This window comes from Oncorhynchus masou, chromosome 26 (genome assembly GCF_036934945.1).
Source record: "Oncorhynchus masou masou isolate Uvic2021 chromosome 26, UVic_Omas_1.1, whole genome shotgun sequence".
Lineage (NCBI taxonomy): Eukaryota > Metazoa > Chordata > Actinopteri > Salmoniformes > Salmonidae > Oncorhynchus > Oncorhynchus masou.
The window spans coordinates 24,204,494-24,221,188 of record NC_088237.1 but is presented as its reverse complement, the minus strand read 5'-3'; positions in this window follow the sequence as shown (position 1 = coordinate 24,221,188).

Sequence of the window (16,695 nt, the reverse complement as noted above, 5' to 3'; positions counted from 1 at the left end):
ACGTATATTAGGATCGTAAGAAAAGCCATACGTATTTTAGGATCGTAAGAAAAGCCATACGTATTAGGATCGTATATTAAGGATCGTAAGGATCGTAAGAAAAGCCATACGTATATTAGGATCGTAAGAAAAGCCATACGCCATACGTATATTAGGATCGTAAGAAAAGCCATACGTATATTAGGATCGTAAGAAAAGCCATACGTATATTAGGATCGTATTAGATCGTAAGAAAAGCCATACGTATATTAGGATCGTATTTATATTAGGATCGTAAGAAAAGACATACGTATATTAGGATCGTAAGAAAAGCCATACGTATATTAGGATCGTAAGAAAAGCCATACGTATATTAGGATCGTAAGAAAAGCCATACGTATATTAGGATCGTAAGAAAAGCCATACGTATATTAGGATCGTAAGAAAAGCCATACGTATATTAGGATCGTATTTTAGAAAGAAAAGCCATACGTATATTAGGATCGTAAGAAAAAAAGCCATACGTATATTAGGATCGTAAGAAAAGCCATATGGATCGTATAAAAGCCATAGGATCGTAAGAAAAGCCATGCGTATATTAGGATCGTAAGAAAAGCCATGCGTATATTAGGATCGTAAGAAAAGCCATGCGTATATTAGGATCGTAAGAAAAGCCATGCATGAAACGTAAACGTAAAATTTCATCTGTGAACAAACAAACAGCATGTTACGACTACGGACTAACATTTTAGGCATGAACAAATCTTGTGTTGCAATTCTGATGTACAGTAATACCTTTCAGAGTTTTGGCCTGTTTCATCTCGCCAACAAAAAAAGTAGACCAAATGGCCTGTGAGGAGTGATATGTGAACAAGCATAACGCAGTACAAAAAAAACTGGGAAACCAGAAAGAGAGAACTTGAAAATGTGCAAGTTAAGTCTCCATTCTCTATTACTCCTCAGTTGAGTTGACTTCACATGTAGGAAGCTAATGTAATGGATGTGTTTGCCAGGGCAAGTCTAGATGGTGCTATCTGTATTATGTCTACAACGGTGAAGTTTCAGTCTGCCAGGTATCTATAGCATGGGCACTCAAAATATTATTTTATAGAATATTTTCAAATGGATTTCAGCAATCCTAATCTTGTCACATCATATTCTGTAGGAGTGGTTCATAGGAATTTAAAATAATTTGACATGATTTATATATGAATGATATACATATGGATTTTGAAATTAGCAAGAGAGAGGTTAAACCTGGCTAAATCTGGCATCCGCTTATTCCCACACTTTACAATAACTCTGTTCCAGTGGTCTTAGGTAGTGTCTGTATAGGCTATCCCCTCCATTGTGACACTGCTACCCAATTCAAGAGGTTGTGATTTCCATGCTGCACCACAGCACCATGCGCCTTCGGGAAAGCACTGCTCAGACTCCGAAGATGCCCTTCTGGAGCCATGCAGCCATAGTCATTCTACCCTAATATAGGCCTATTAGCCAAATAAAAGGCAGAGCATGCATGATGCGTGCAACTCATCATTCCAACATATTTGAACATTGAAGTCATCCTTCATTCAGTTCAGTCAGTATGTCATCCATTCAGTCATTTGTCTGAGTTGCAATAGGAACTGAATCAAAGAGAATAGAACAGTCTTACCCATTTGGTCTTTGAAATCCATGTGTGTATCAAAATGAGAAATTCTCAAGTTATTTAGCCTATCGCTTTAATAATTGAATCTTAATTTAGGCCTACCCAAATACAAAATAAGCCTTCAACTTGTAAGCATACAGCCTCTAAATAAATGTTAAACAAAATAGTTGAAGCACATGCAATGGCAGATAAGGGAAACAGATCTGGCAATAAGAATAGGCTATAGATAGCCAAGGGGTCCCAAATGCTCAAGACTATTTAGCTCAGGACCTGTTATAGTCAATACTTAATATTTTGCTCTGTCTCATTTATTGTTATGGATATAGCCTCTGCGTGATAGGGTTGTGCGATGCAGATGGCTATAACAAGCCTACATACAGGGTGGAATTAAGCAAATACAACAGTCAAAATGCCTAATGTAAGGCCTACAGTCCGTGCTCCCAAATACTGGCAAAAGTGTGATTCATTCGGTTACATCAGTGGTTCCCAAACCTTTTATAGTCCCGTACCACTTCAAACATCCAACCTCCAGCTGCGTACCCCCTCTAGCTCCAGGGTCAGCGCATTCTCAGATATTGTGTTTGCCAGACTGAGAAGAACTCCAACTTCTTAATCATAGCCTCAATTTTGTCCCACACATTGAATATAGTTGCAGAGAGTCCCTGTAATCCTAGAATCAGATCATTCAGGTAAGAAAAAACATCACCCAGAAAGGCCAGTCGTGTGAGAAACTCGTCATCATGCAAGTGGTCAGACAAGTGAAAATTATGGTCAGTAAGGAAAACGTTAAGATTGTCTCTCAATTTAAAAAAAAAAAGTGTCAATACCTTTCCCCTTGATAACCAGCGCACTTCTGTATGTTGTAAAAGTGTTACATGGTCGCTGCCCATATCATTACATAGTGCAGAAAATATATGAGAGTTCAGGGGCCTTGCTTTAACCAAGTAAACCATTTTCACTGTAGTGTCCAAAACGTCTTTCAAGCTGTCAGGCATTCGCTTGGCAGCAAGAGCCTCGAGGTGAATGCTGCAGTGTACCCAAGTGGCGTCGGGAGCAACTACTAGCACGCGTGTTACCACTCCACTATGTCTCCCTGTCATGGCTCCATCAATACAGATACCAACACATCTTGACCAGTCCATTTGATGTCACAAAGCTGTCCTGTACAAAGCTGTCCAATATCCTCCCCTGTTGTCCTGGTTTCCAGTGTTTTGCAGAAGAGGATGTCTTTCTTAATTGACCCCCCATAAACATAACGGACATATACCAGGAGCTGTGCCAGGCCCTCCATGTCTGTTGATTCATCCAGCTGTAACATACATATACCAGGAGCTGTGCCAGGCCCTCCACGTCTGTTGACTCATCCAGATGTAACATATAGAATTCACTGGCTTGTATGCGAAGCAGTAATTGTTTCAAACATCTCCTGCCATGTCACTGATGTGTGGTGAAACAGTGTATTTTGAGGAAGACGTTGTCTGTATAGTTTTCCCCCCAGCATTGTCCCAGCCATATTTATTTGTATTTTTTATTTCACCTTTATTTAACCAGGTAGGCAAGTTGAGAACAAGTTCTCATTTACAATTGCGACCTGGCCAAGATAAAGCAAAGCAGTTCGACACATACAACGACACGAGTTACACATGGAGCAAAACAAACATACAGTCAATAATACAGTATAAACAAGTCTATATACGATGTGAGCAAATGAGGTGAGATAAGGGAGGTAAAGGCAAAAAAAGGCCATGGTGGCAAAGTAAATACAATATCTGCGGCAGCAGGCAGAATGAATTCCTCCACAATAGTATGGGGCTTGCCTATCCGAGCCACTCGGTAGCTCAACCTATAAGACGCTTTAAGCACCTTCTTATTAATGGTATATGTTGCTTTAATACATGTCTTACTCCTCAAAAGTAATTTTAATTCTCGCTCAAAAAAAAAACACTTTATTTTTCAAATTGGCATGTTTTGTTTCTAAATGTCTGCGCCAGAATGAAGGTTTCATCGAGTTGTGAGATGGCTCTTCGGCTGCATCAGATTCACAACTGTCAGTGTTCATGCTAGCTGGGCTAACAACAAATGTAGAATTACTGATGCTAGCATTGGATGGGCTCGTGGAAGCAGAACAACTTGTGTCGTCAACCAGTGCAGGTGTAGTACTGCTGGTAGTAGCAGTACTACCAGTAGAGCTGGTATGTGACTATGGACGCTGGCCTTACTTCATCAATCAATTCATCAATTTTCTAGCAAATTGAATGAGCAGCAGATACGTTTGGCTACATACGGACTGTTAGTGGAATTCCCGCGAGAGAGTAATGGTTAATGTGATTGGGCTACCTGTATTTGATGTTGTGATGTTATTTTGCTGAACACTAGATGGTTGAATTTTATTTTTGGTAGTGAAAAGAGGCTACTCAGGCGAGAAGAAAACCTCACTCAAATGTATAGCCCCGTTGGAAAATATAAATGGACTGTTTGAAAATGTGGGGAAAAAAATATATATATATATTTGGCGTACCCCCGATGCCATTTCAGTTTGGGAATACCTGCGTTACATGATCACTACAGTAGCCCCAAGTGGCTATAAATAAATGATGCGATTATATGGCCATTAAATAACACATCATAGCATGGTATACTTAGATTGTGGAATAGGCCTAAATCATATTAACTTTCTATTTTGCAGCTCTGGCTGTTTTTCTAGACAAGGCTCTTCTGTGTCTTTAAAGTCATTTGCTGAAGGCGCAAGCCTATACTACGCCATCTACTGGTATAACGTCGTTATCGAATGTCGTTCTACAACATGCTCTACACTTTTATTAGGGAAATTAAACCGGAAATTGCAAAGCAACTCTAAAGTCTGGGCTCGAGTTGCTTGATTGATGAGTGTGGATGCCACATCCCTGACAAGAGTTTGTACATATAAAAAAGATATGTAAGTGAGTAAAGGGAGATGTAAAGTCAGAATTGATTTTCATAGTTGTAACGTTTACAGATCTCATTTAAAGGTTACTGCATGGCTTTTCTTACTATCCTAACAATACGTATGGTTTTCTTATGATTCTAACGATATGTATGTTCAACCTTTTGGCAGCTATCTGGCTCCATATTATGTTTTTCTCCCAATGTTTGTCGCTGGTCAATCATAATAAAGTGTTGTTGCAAATAGGCATGTTTATTTTTACATGCACAAGTAACAAACAGCAACCACTGTGTAACAAAACTTAGCTAATGATATTGTTCAAGCTATGATTGTTCAAGGTCGACATTTTTCCAGTTTGTTGCTCCCACTTGAAAAGCAAGGAGCAAATACTTGGCTTCTCTTGGACATTTTGATTATTTGGGTTGAATGCTGTGACAGAATCAAACAATTGATAAAAGTCCCATGGTGGTAGTGAGTTTTGACTGCCCCTTACAGCTTATCACTTTTAACCATAATTATTCACACATTACATTTCAGTATTTCATATTACATTTGTTTTATTTGATGACTTATTTCATTCCAAGTCATCTCATCTCTATGGAACTGCTGCATATGCTGTCTAACAATCACTATTTTGTAGTTATTCAAAGTAAATGAGGCAGACTTTTATGACTGCTGAATACCAACTATAAACCACTTACATAGTGTATTTTCAGGTAGAGATACCTCGCAAAGCAACAGCTTTGCTCTATATATCCCCAATCGCGCATTCTTCTGCTTTTTCCGTAGCAGGCATAAAATAAACCCAGACCAGACAATGGAATATCGTCATTGTAGTTAATTACCACGTTTTATGCGCTAAACTATTTAGAATATTGACCTGTTGGAAACTACAACTCCCTACTACATCGCACAGTTCAGACTGGATCTGATTTGTCTCTTATTAGTTGTTTAAAAAACATGTGTCTCAGACCTTACAACTCGTTCAGGCAGTATTGTACGACAGGGGGCGCCATTGACCTATTAACTACTTTCCTTGAGGCTCTGCTGTTGAGGTTGCTAGCAGGCATCATCTGTTGGAGGCACATGTCTAGTTTTATGGTCACGGGATATGTTCATTTCTGTATATGACTAGGCCTATGAGTGCCGCTGAGTTCGTCCTATTTAAGTGTATGATGCCATTTGCCACCAGTATGTTGTACACTGCCTATTGTAAACACGTAAGAAATGTACAGTTGGAAGTTTACATACCGTTAAGTTGGAGTCATTAAAACTCGTTTTTCAACCACTCCACAAATTTCTTGTTAACAAACTATAGTTTTGGCAAGTTGGTTAGGGCATCTACTTTGTGCATGACACAAGTAATTTTTCCAACAATTGTTTAAAGACAGATTATTTCACTTATAATTCACTGTATCACAATTCCAGTGAGTCAGAAGTTTACATACACTAAGTTGACTGTGCCTTTAAACAGCTTGGAAAATTCCAGAAAATGAAGTCATGGCTTTAGAAGCTTCTGATAGGTTAATTGACATCATTTGAGTCAATTGGAGGTGTACCTGTGGATGTATTTCAAGGCCTACCTTCAAACTCAGTGCCTGTTTGCTTGACATCAACGGAAAATCAAAAGAAATCAGCCAAGACTTCAGAAAAAAAAATTGGAGATCTCCACAAGTCTGGTTCATCCTTGGGAGCAATTTCCAAATGTCTGAGGGTACCACTTTCATCTGTACAAACAATAGTATGCAAGTATAAACACCATGGGACCACGCAGCCGTCATACCGCTCAGGAAGGAGATGCATTCAGTCTCCTAGAGATGAACGTACTTTGGTGCGAAAAGTGCAAATCAATCCCAGGACAACAGCAAGGGACCTTGTGAAGATGCTGGAGGAAACCAGTATCTATGAAATGAGTCCTATATCGACATAACCTAAAATGCCGCTCAGCAAGGAAGAAGCCACTGCTCCAAAACCGACATAATAAAGCCAGACTACGGTTTGCAAAAGCATGTGCAGGCAAGGAGGCTTACAAACCTGACTCAGTTACACCAGCTCTGTCAGGAGGAATGGGCCAAAAAATAAAATAAATACTGTGGGAAGCTTATGGAAGGCTACCTGAAACGTTTGACCCAAGTTAAACAATTTAAAGGCAATGATACCAAATACTAATTGAGTGTATGTAAACTTCTGACCCACTGGGAATGTGATGAAATAAATAAAAGCTGAAATAAATCATTCTCTCTACTATTATTCTGACATTTCACGTTCTTAAAATAAAGTGGTGATCCTAACTGACCCAATACCATTTTTACTAGGATTAAATGTCTGGATTGTGAAAAACTGAGTTTAAATGTATTTGGCTAAGGTGTATGTAAACTTCTGACTTCAACTGTATTTGCATGTCTTAAACAGCAGTGGATTCACTTAGCATGGTACCAGTATTGGGACACTACGATACCAGATTTTCCTAGGCAAAAAAGAAAATAGGAAGAAAATTCAATTCTATGGTTCTTTATAACCTACTTTTGTAAAACACTGTGTCCTGTAGCTTGCAAAATAAACATGTCACTCCTGATCACAACATAAGACAGTTTTTTCCAACTCCATTATCTCCCCAAACTCTAAATACCACTCCTGTTTCTTTTATAACACCCCTTCCACCTCTATCTACCCATGACCCTTCTGCCATTTCCCCTCTCCCCCTCTCCCTCAGACGTGACGCCCTCCAAAGCCCCTGATTCAGCCAGCTGTGTTTACGCTCCCTGTGTTTCTCTGGGAGATTCTGCTGTCTCCTGCACAGCCACAGCTTATTCTCTCTCAGCCCCACATCAGATCAATGAGTGACCATGTCACTGTCAGGCAAGCACATGCACACTCCGTATCCTATAGGCTACACACAGGTCTATGTGTTTGAAGTAGGCTGGCAGATAACTGCATTTTCTCTTTGTTTTGCTGTTTCGCCCACTCAATGGGAAACCATGTGTTGTGTTTTGATCCCGGTTAGGCCCTATATCATTCCTGTAAGTTCCTTTAGTTTTTTTTCTGAGAAACCCAGGGTTTTAACAGAGTTACACTAATTTCCCGCTAATCATTTCAGAGTGCTGCCCTCTTGGCACATGAAAATGGCAGACCTCTCTCTCTCTCCCCACACAACACACACACGTAAACACACACAAACAGAGGCCTCTACTCCTATGCACAGAACAAAGATCTCATTGACGTCTGACATTTTGGTTTCCCAGTCGACTTTACCTTAGATGTAAACAACAGGGTCAGGAAGTTGAAGTGGCTCAGGGCCTGCTGAAAATAGTCCCATCCATCCCCCATCTCAGCATCTGCAGTTCTACTCGTAGAAACTGCCACACTTCCTCTTTCGGTGCTCCCCCCTGCCTCACCAAGAAGAGGAACTGCATGGTCAGTGGTTAGACTGGAGAGAGTGCAGCAGTACATCATGTATTTGTATTAGAACAGGGACCGTCAATTAGATTTAACCGCCAATGGTTGGGGGGCCAGAACATAAATACATATCATTTGTAGACTGCAAATTGACCACAAGAAACACACACAGATATATTTGACTAAAATATAATAATTTAAAAACTTGCTTACATTTGTATACCATAATGTGTCTCTATGCATGGGAATATTGGGAACAGATCTCCAAAATCACTTTCCTAGGGGTTTTTACAGTCTTTTATGTCCGACAATGAAGATTAAAACATTGAAAAAATTGCTCAGAAAACTTGAGGGGCCCAAAACAAAACACTCACAGGCTGCCAGTTGGTGAACCCTGTTTTAGAGGCTAGTGTCCACTGTCCTGTACTTAATAATTCCTGGAAATGACATCTGTGTGCGTTTAGAGCAGGGCGATATGTTAAAAAAAAATCCATATTGTGATAAATTGCCTGAATTAATGCGATAACGATGAATAAAACTATACATTTATAACAATGTGCAGTTTTATTTTATTGTATTATCCTTCAAAGTACTACTACTAGTTTGATGGTTGTAGCCATCATTTGTCCCATTAACCCATATTAGCAAACTTATTTAATTTCAAACTTCACATTTCTATAGTATAGGCTACCTATCATAATGAACGATATCAGCCAAATGCCTGCGATAAGTGATTGGTATGGTCGGTGTCAATCATTTCTGGTATATCTTCCCAGCTCTAGTGTGTGTGTGTGTGTGTGTGTGTGTGTGTGTGTGTGTGTGTGCCTGCCTGCCTGCCTGCCTGCCTGCCTGCGTGCGTGGAGAACAGAATGGTGCCTCAGACAAGGGTGTTACATTTAGTCCCCCATTGACCTCCCCTTTGGCTTCAAGGTATTTTTACATTCATTATGTAACTCTTTAGCAGCCACTTTCCAATACTCTTGGATGGCTTTCTTTTCCTCCCGCTCTCGTTTCCTTCATGACAGCTAACAGATGAAAGGCTTGATGGATTCTCACCAGATAAATGTCACCTATCCAATGTTTTCAGAGCAGTGACAGTGAGTGGAGATCAAATGACAACCCGATTTGGGCATAGTGAATATCTGCCCATTTGCAAGTGAGTTAAAGATGCACTCTCAAACTTTTGTATAATTTCAGCCAGTAGTTTTGAAAGTGGTGCTCACGATCAAATTCTGTACTACATCATCCATTTTGTATATATGTTACATCCTGCAAAAAACATTAACATTTTGTGGTGCAATTTGTATGATATGTTACGAATCCATTTGATGCTATATGTTATGAATTTGTTGTGCTTAAGATCCTGGACTGCATCTTTAAATATAGACTCTAGTGATCGAGAGGGATTCATAAGAGTTACTGATGACTGATGTATTTTGGAGGACAGAGTGGATGGGTTTCATTACCTCTGATCTATGTGGCATGACAGCGGCAAGACAATCATTTGTCCCATTTATTTGCTTTTGAGACCATAATGGCGTTACTGTCCTGAATAAGTTGTGAGAGCAGAACTGGGAAGCAGTTTCTGGGAAGCAGTTCGGTCTTTTCCCATAAATAGAACTGCGCCGGCCCTCGCCTCCCAAACCACGTGTAACAAACACAATACCCATAAATACCCATGGAGAAAACAGAAACGCTGAACGGTTTTCCTTCACATCGTGCCTTGTCATCACATAGCTTTCTTGGTCCCCATGTGCAACACAGGTTGGATTACGCTCCAGATCGATCTCCCTAGTGGCGGTTGTGCATTTGGGCCCCAAACAGTAACATTTCCTAAGCGTTGTGCCAACATTTCTACTGGTGTGTCATGTGTCGGGTGGTCTGGCCTTGGTGTCCATATGGGGAGGTTGAGTGAAGTACGTGCCTTGGAGGAGACATTGACAGTGATCGGTTTATTTGGATTGCTGGACTCAGCCCATTCTATTAAGTTCTAGGAGCAGAAACTCAGCCAAAAACATATTTCATGGAAACACAGACCCCATGAAATGGTGTCACTTACTGACATATTCTCAAGCGGTCCTTAGCTCTACAAACAATCAGATTAGTTTTCCTGATCTTTTCAATTCCATTTTCCAGTGTATGTTTTGGTTGGTCCCAAGAGTTACAAAAGGTTTGAAGCCTATTTTCAGGGAGGGGGGTTCCAGACGGGCTGTTATTAGTTGTGAACTCTCTTCCTGGAACTACTGGCTATAGCTTATAGTACAATATGTGGACTCCACTTGGTAGCAACACACAGTGGTATGAAACCTGGAGTCCATCTGTGTCTGCTATGATGTCTTCATCAGGAAGCTAGGCTCACTCTTTCCTGTGCTACACTCCAGGGTCTTCCCAGTTTTGGCCTGTTTGCTTCCATTTCATGCCTAGTGAATAAGACCCTGGTATTTAGACTAGCCTTATTCAGAGTGATGCATGCCAAGTTGTTATTGTCTGGAGCCCCTCATCCTTCTTTGCTTTAATATTGTGACAGTACACAGATCTCTTCTAATCAAAGATTTTCAATCCAGGAAGTTGAAGTAGCGCAGTCTGAGGCCAGTCAACTTCTTCGGGATCGGTGTCCCTTCCACGAGACAGTTGAGCTAATGTAGGCTAATGCGATTATCAAGAGGTTGTAAGTAACAAGAAAATTTCCCATGACCTAGACATATCTGATATTGTCAGAAAGCTTACATTCTTGTTAATCTAACTGCACTGTCCTATTTACAGTAGTTATTACAGTGAAATAATACCATGCTATTGTTTGAGGAGAGTGCATTTTGAACGTTATTTATAAACAAATTAAGCACATTTGGGCAGTATTGAGTCAAAATTTTGAATTGCAATGCAATGGTTCATTGGATCAGTCTAAAACGTTGCATATACAATGCTGCCATCCAGTGGCCAAAATTTAAATAGCATATGAGCTGGAATAATACATTATGGCCTTTCTCTTGCATTTCAAAGATGATGGTACAAAAAAATACAAATTGTTGTTTTTTTCTTTGTATTATCTTTTACCAGATCTATTGTGTTATATTCTCCTACATTCCTTTCACATTTCAACAAGCTTGAAAGTGGTTCCTTTCAAATGGTACCAAGAATATGCGTATCCCTGCTTCAGGGCCTGAGCGACATGCAGTTAGATTTGGGTATGACATCTTAGTCGAAAATGGAAAAAAAGGTGCTTAATAACGTATGACTTGAGACTTGGCCAGCCATAGCAAACCCCCAGACAACTATACTAGGGGTATTTAAAGTGTAGACTAGTTGATGGCTTTTCACAGCCCCCTTCAGCACAAAAGTGCCCCTGTCTTCTGTCCCTTATTTTGGTTTCCATAAAAAGGCCAGGTGTGTGAGTTTAACCTGTGTCTACACCCTCTTGTAACCCACCTCCATGTCTCCCCCTCAGACACACAGACACAACCCTCCTGAGGGTCTGTTGCCTTGTCGTGCCAGATGAGTTACCTATAGCTTTCTGTAAAAATAACCCCTAGCGCTACTCAGCCACGGGCACCTTAAATATCAACCCACTTGCAGTTCGAGTTGATTTTATCTCATGTGCTTGTGTTTGCGTTCACATGCATGTACACTCATGCACACATACTGCCTAAACATATTCATCCTGAGAATTATATTTTAATGAGAACTAGGTCGACTTGAGACGGAATGAAGCTTTTAAAAGCTTTTTAGATTTGAACAAGATTAACTAGGAAATGTAACAAACGATCAATCTTTGACTTTAGGCCTATTTTGTAAAACAGGACAGTGGAACAGAGGAATGTAGCCCAACTTTTATTATGGTCTGTGTACATAGAAAGTATCTGACTGATCTCAAGTCACTGTGTGTGTGTGTGTGTGTGTGTGTGTATTTACGGCGTCCTGCTCCATTTCTGCCTTGTCCCACCCAGTTGTTGTTGACGTTCGGCTGTGTTGAGAGCAGAGGTCCCTGAACTCCTTGAGCCTGCTGTTTTGCATCGTTATCTGAGATCTAGCTCTCTCCTCAGTCCTCCAACAGGAACACTGAAACACCTGGTGATAGTGGAGCAGAGGCGGGGTAACCCCCCCTCCCAGTAAACACAAGATCAGTAAAAGTGTGTGTGTTGAGAGATTGACAGGGGTGGGGAGCAGAAGTTTAAATGGCTGATAGACTGAATGAAAACACAGTGTGATTTGCCTTAGCGTTACTTAGGTGACATTGGAACCACCACTCTAAGTGGTACCACATGGTGGTGTTCATGTTCGTACGTGCATTCCTGTGTTTTCATCTATTGCCCAGGACCTGCACCCAGTATCAAATACAGGAAGTAGCATATATGGAGATAGAGCACTATTTGGCTAAAGCTGTCCAAATAGGAACGCCAGCTAAATTTGTGATACTTGCCAAACTTGCCAATTCAATCCATTATATACAGCATTTCATTAACAGAACACACAAGTCAGATGCTGATTCCACACTGCTTTAGAAACTATTCAAGTGTTTTGAATAGAGAACATAATTGCCAACCGCACATCTTGTCAACGCAAACAGCCAAATAGTCTCAAAGACAAAAGAAAATCCAGACTCCATTCGTTGGACATTGTGTGTATCTGTGTGGCAGAAAATCAGCTCATTCAGAGTCTCTACAGTACCACCACACTGCCCCAATATCAAGCCTGTTATTTTCTCAGCCATTGTTAAACCCCCATGATTGGTAGAGCCTAATCTCTCTCTCTCTCTCTCTCTCTCTCTCTCTCTCTCTCTCTCTCTCTCTCTCTCTCTCTCTCTCTCTCTCTCTCTCTCTCTCTTAATTCAATTCAATTCAATTCAAGGGGCTTTATTGGCATGGGAAACATGTGTTAACATTGCCAAAGCAAGTAAGGTATATAATATATAAAGTGAAATAAACAATAAAAATTAACAGTAGACATCACACATACAGAAGTTTCAAAACACTCTCTCTCTCTCTCTTTCTCTCTCTCTCTCTCTCTCTCTCTCTCTCTCTCTCTCTTTACTGTGTGAGATAAACAGCTACAGTACTGTCTTTACTGTGTGAGGTAAACAGCTACAGTATTGTCTTTAATGTGTGGTGAACAGCTACAGTACTGTCTTTACTGTGTGAGGTAAACAGCTACAGTATTGTCTTTACTGTGTGGTGAACAGCTACAGTACTGTCTTTACTGTGTGAGGTAAACAGCTACAGTATTGTCTTTACTGTGTAGTAAACAGCTACAGTACTGTCTTTACTGTGTGGTGAACAGCTACAATATTGTCTTTACTGTGTGGTGAACAGCTACAGTATTGTCTTTACTGTGTAGTAAACAGATACAGTATTGTCTTTACTGTGTGGTAAACAGCTACAGTACTGTCTTTACTGTGTGAGGTAAACAGCTACAATACTGTCTTTACTGTCTGAGGTAAACAGCTACAGTATTGTCTTTACTGTGTGGTGAACAGCTACAGTACTGTCTTTACTGTGTGGTGAACAGCTACAGTACTGTCTTTACTGTGTGAGGTAAACAGCTACAGTACTGTCTTTGCTGTGTGGTGAACAGCTACAGTACTGTATTTACTGTGTGGTAAACAGCTACAGTACTGTCTTTACTGTGTAGTAAACAGCTACAGTATTGTCTTTACTGTGTAGTAAACAGCTACAGTATTGTCTTTACTGTGTAGTAAACAGCTACAGTATTGTCTTTACTGTGTAGTAAACAGCTACAGTACTGTCTTTACTGTGTGGTGAACAGCTACAGTACTGTCTTTACTGTGTGGTGAACAGCTACAGTACTGTCTTTACTGTGTGGTGAACAGCTACAGTACTGTCTTTACTGTGTAGTAAACAGCTACAGTATTGTCTTTACTGTGTAGTAAACAGCTACAGTACTGTCTTTACTGTGTAGTAAACAGCTACAGTACTGTCTTTACTGTGTGGTGAACAGCTACAGTACTGTCTTTACCGTGTAGTAAACAGCTACAGTATTGTCTTTACTGTGTAGTAAACAGCTACAGTATTGTCTTTACTGTGTGGTGAACAGCTACAGTACTGTCTTTACTAAGTAGTAAACAGCTACAGTATTGTCTTTACTGTGTAGTAAACAGCTACAGTATTGGCTTTACTGTGTCGTAAACAGCTACAGTATTGTCTTTACTGTGTGGTGAACAGCTACAGTACTGTCTTTACTGTGTGGTGAACAGCTACAGTACTGTCTTTACTGTGTAGTAAACAGCTACAGTACTGTCTTTACTGTGTGGTAAACAGCTACAGTATTGTCTTTACTGTGTGGTGAACAGCTACAGTACTGTCTTTACTGTGTGGGATAAACAGCTACAGTACTGTCTTTACTGTGTAGTAAACAGCTACAGTACTGTCTTTACTGTGTGGTGAACAGCTACAGTACTGTCTTTACTGTGTGGGATAAACAGCTACAGTATTGTCTTTACTGTGTAGTAAACAGCTACAGTACTGTCTTTACTGTGTAGTAAACAGCTACAGTACTGTCTTTACTGTGTAGTAAACAGCTACAGTACTGTCTTTACTGTGTGGTGAACAGCTACAGTATTGTCTTTACTGTGTGGTGAACAGCTACAGTACTGTCTTTACTGTGTGGGATAAACAGCTACAGTACTGTCTTTACTGTGTAGTAAACAGCTACAGTACTGTCTTTACTGTGTGGTGAACAGCTACAGTATTGTCTTTACTGTGTGGTGAACAGCTACAGTACTGTCTTTACTGTGTGGGATAAACAGCTACAGTACTGTCTTTACTGTGTGGGATAAACAGCTACAGTACTGTCTTTACTGTGTAGTAAACAGCTACAGTACTGTCTTTACTGTGTGGTGAACAGCTACAGTATTGTCTTTACTGTGTGGTGAACAGCTACAGTACTGTCTTTACTGTGTAGTAAACAGCTACAGTATTGTCTTTACTGTGTGGTGAACAGCTACAGTACTGTCTTTACTGTGTAGTAAACAGCTACAGTATTGTCTTTACTGTGTGGTGAACAGCTACAGTACTGTCTTTACTGTGTAGTAAACAGCTAGAGTACTGTCTTTACCGTGTAGTAAACAGCTACAGTATTGTCTTTACTGTGTAGTAAACAGCTACAGTATTGTCTTTACTGTGTGGTGAACAGCTACAGTACTGTCTTTACTGTGTGGTGAACAGCTACAGTACTGTCTTTACTGTGTAGTAAACAGCTACAGTACTGTCTTTACTGTGTGGTGAACAGCTACAGTACTGTCTTTACTGTGTAGTAAACAGCTACAGTACTGTCTTTACCGTGTAGTAAACAGCTACAGTATTGTCTTTACTGTGTGGTGAACAGCTACAGTACTGTCTTTACTGTGTAGTAAACAGCTACAGTATTGTCTTTACTGTGTGGTAAACAGCTACAGTACTGTCTTTACTGTGTGGTGAACAGCTACAGTACTGTCTTTACTGTATGTTGAACAGCTACAGTACTGTCTTTACTGTGTGGTAAACAGCTACAGTACTGTCTTTACTGTGTAGTAAACAGCTACAGTATTGTCTTTACTGTGTAGTAAACAGCTACAGTATTGTCTTTACTGTGTAGTAAACAGCTACAGTATTGTCTTTACTGTGTAGTAAACAGCTACAGTACTGTCTTTACTGTGTGGTGAACAGCTACATTACTGTCTTTACTGTGTAGTAAACAGCTACAGTATTGTCTTTACTGTGTGGTAAACAGCTACAGTACTGTCTTTACTGTGTGGTGAACAGCTACAGTACTGTCTTTACTGTGTGGTGAACAGCTACAGTACTGTCTTTACTGTGTGGTAAACAGCTACAGTACTGTCTTTACTGTGTAGTAAACAGCTACAGTATTGTCTTTACTGTGTAGTAAACAGCTACAGTATTGTCTTTACTGTGTAGTAAACAGCTACAGTATTGTCTTTACTGTGTAGTAAACAGCTACAGTACTGTCTTTACTGTGTGGTGAACAGCTACAGTACTGTCTTTACTGTGTAGTAAACAGCTACATAACTGTCTTTACTGTGTGGTGAACAGCTACAGTACTGTCTTTACTGTGTAGTAAACAGCTACAGTACTGTCTTTACTGTGTAGTAAACAGCTACAGTACTGTCTTTACTGTGTGGTGAACAGCTACAGTATTGTCTTTACTGTGTGGTGAACAGCTACAGTACTGTCTTTACTGTGTAGTAAACAGCTACAGTATTGTCTTTACTGTGTAGTAAACAGCTACAGTACTGTCTTTACTGTGTGGTGAACAGCTGCAGTACTGTCTTTACTGTGTGGTGAACAGCTACAGTACTGTCTTTACTGTGTAGTAAACAGCTACAGTATTGTCTTTACTGTGTGGTAAACAGCTACAGTACTGTCTTTATTGTGTGGTGAACAGCTACAGTACTGTCTTTACTGTGTGGTAAACAGCTACAGTATTGTCTTTACTGTGTAGTAAACAGCTACAGTATTGTCTTTACTGTGTAGTAAACAGCTACAGTATTGTCTTTACTGTGTGGTAAACAGCTACAGTATTGTCTTTACTGTGTGGTAAACAGCTACAGTACTGTCTTTACTGTGTGGTAAACAGCTACAGTATTGTCTTTACTGTGTAGTAAACAGCTACAGTATTGTCTTTACTGTGTAGTAAACAGCTACAGTATTGTCTTTACTGTGTAGTAAACAGCTACAGTACTGTCTTTACTGTGTGGTGAACAGCTACAGTACTGTCTTTACTGTGTAGTAAACAG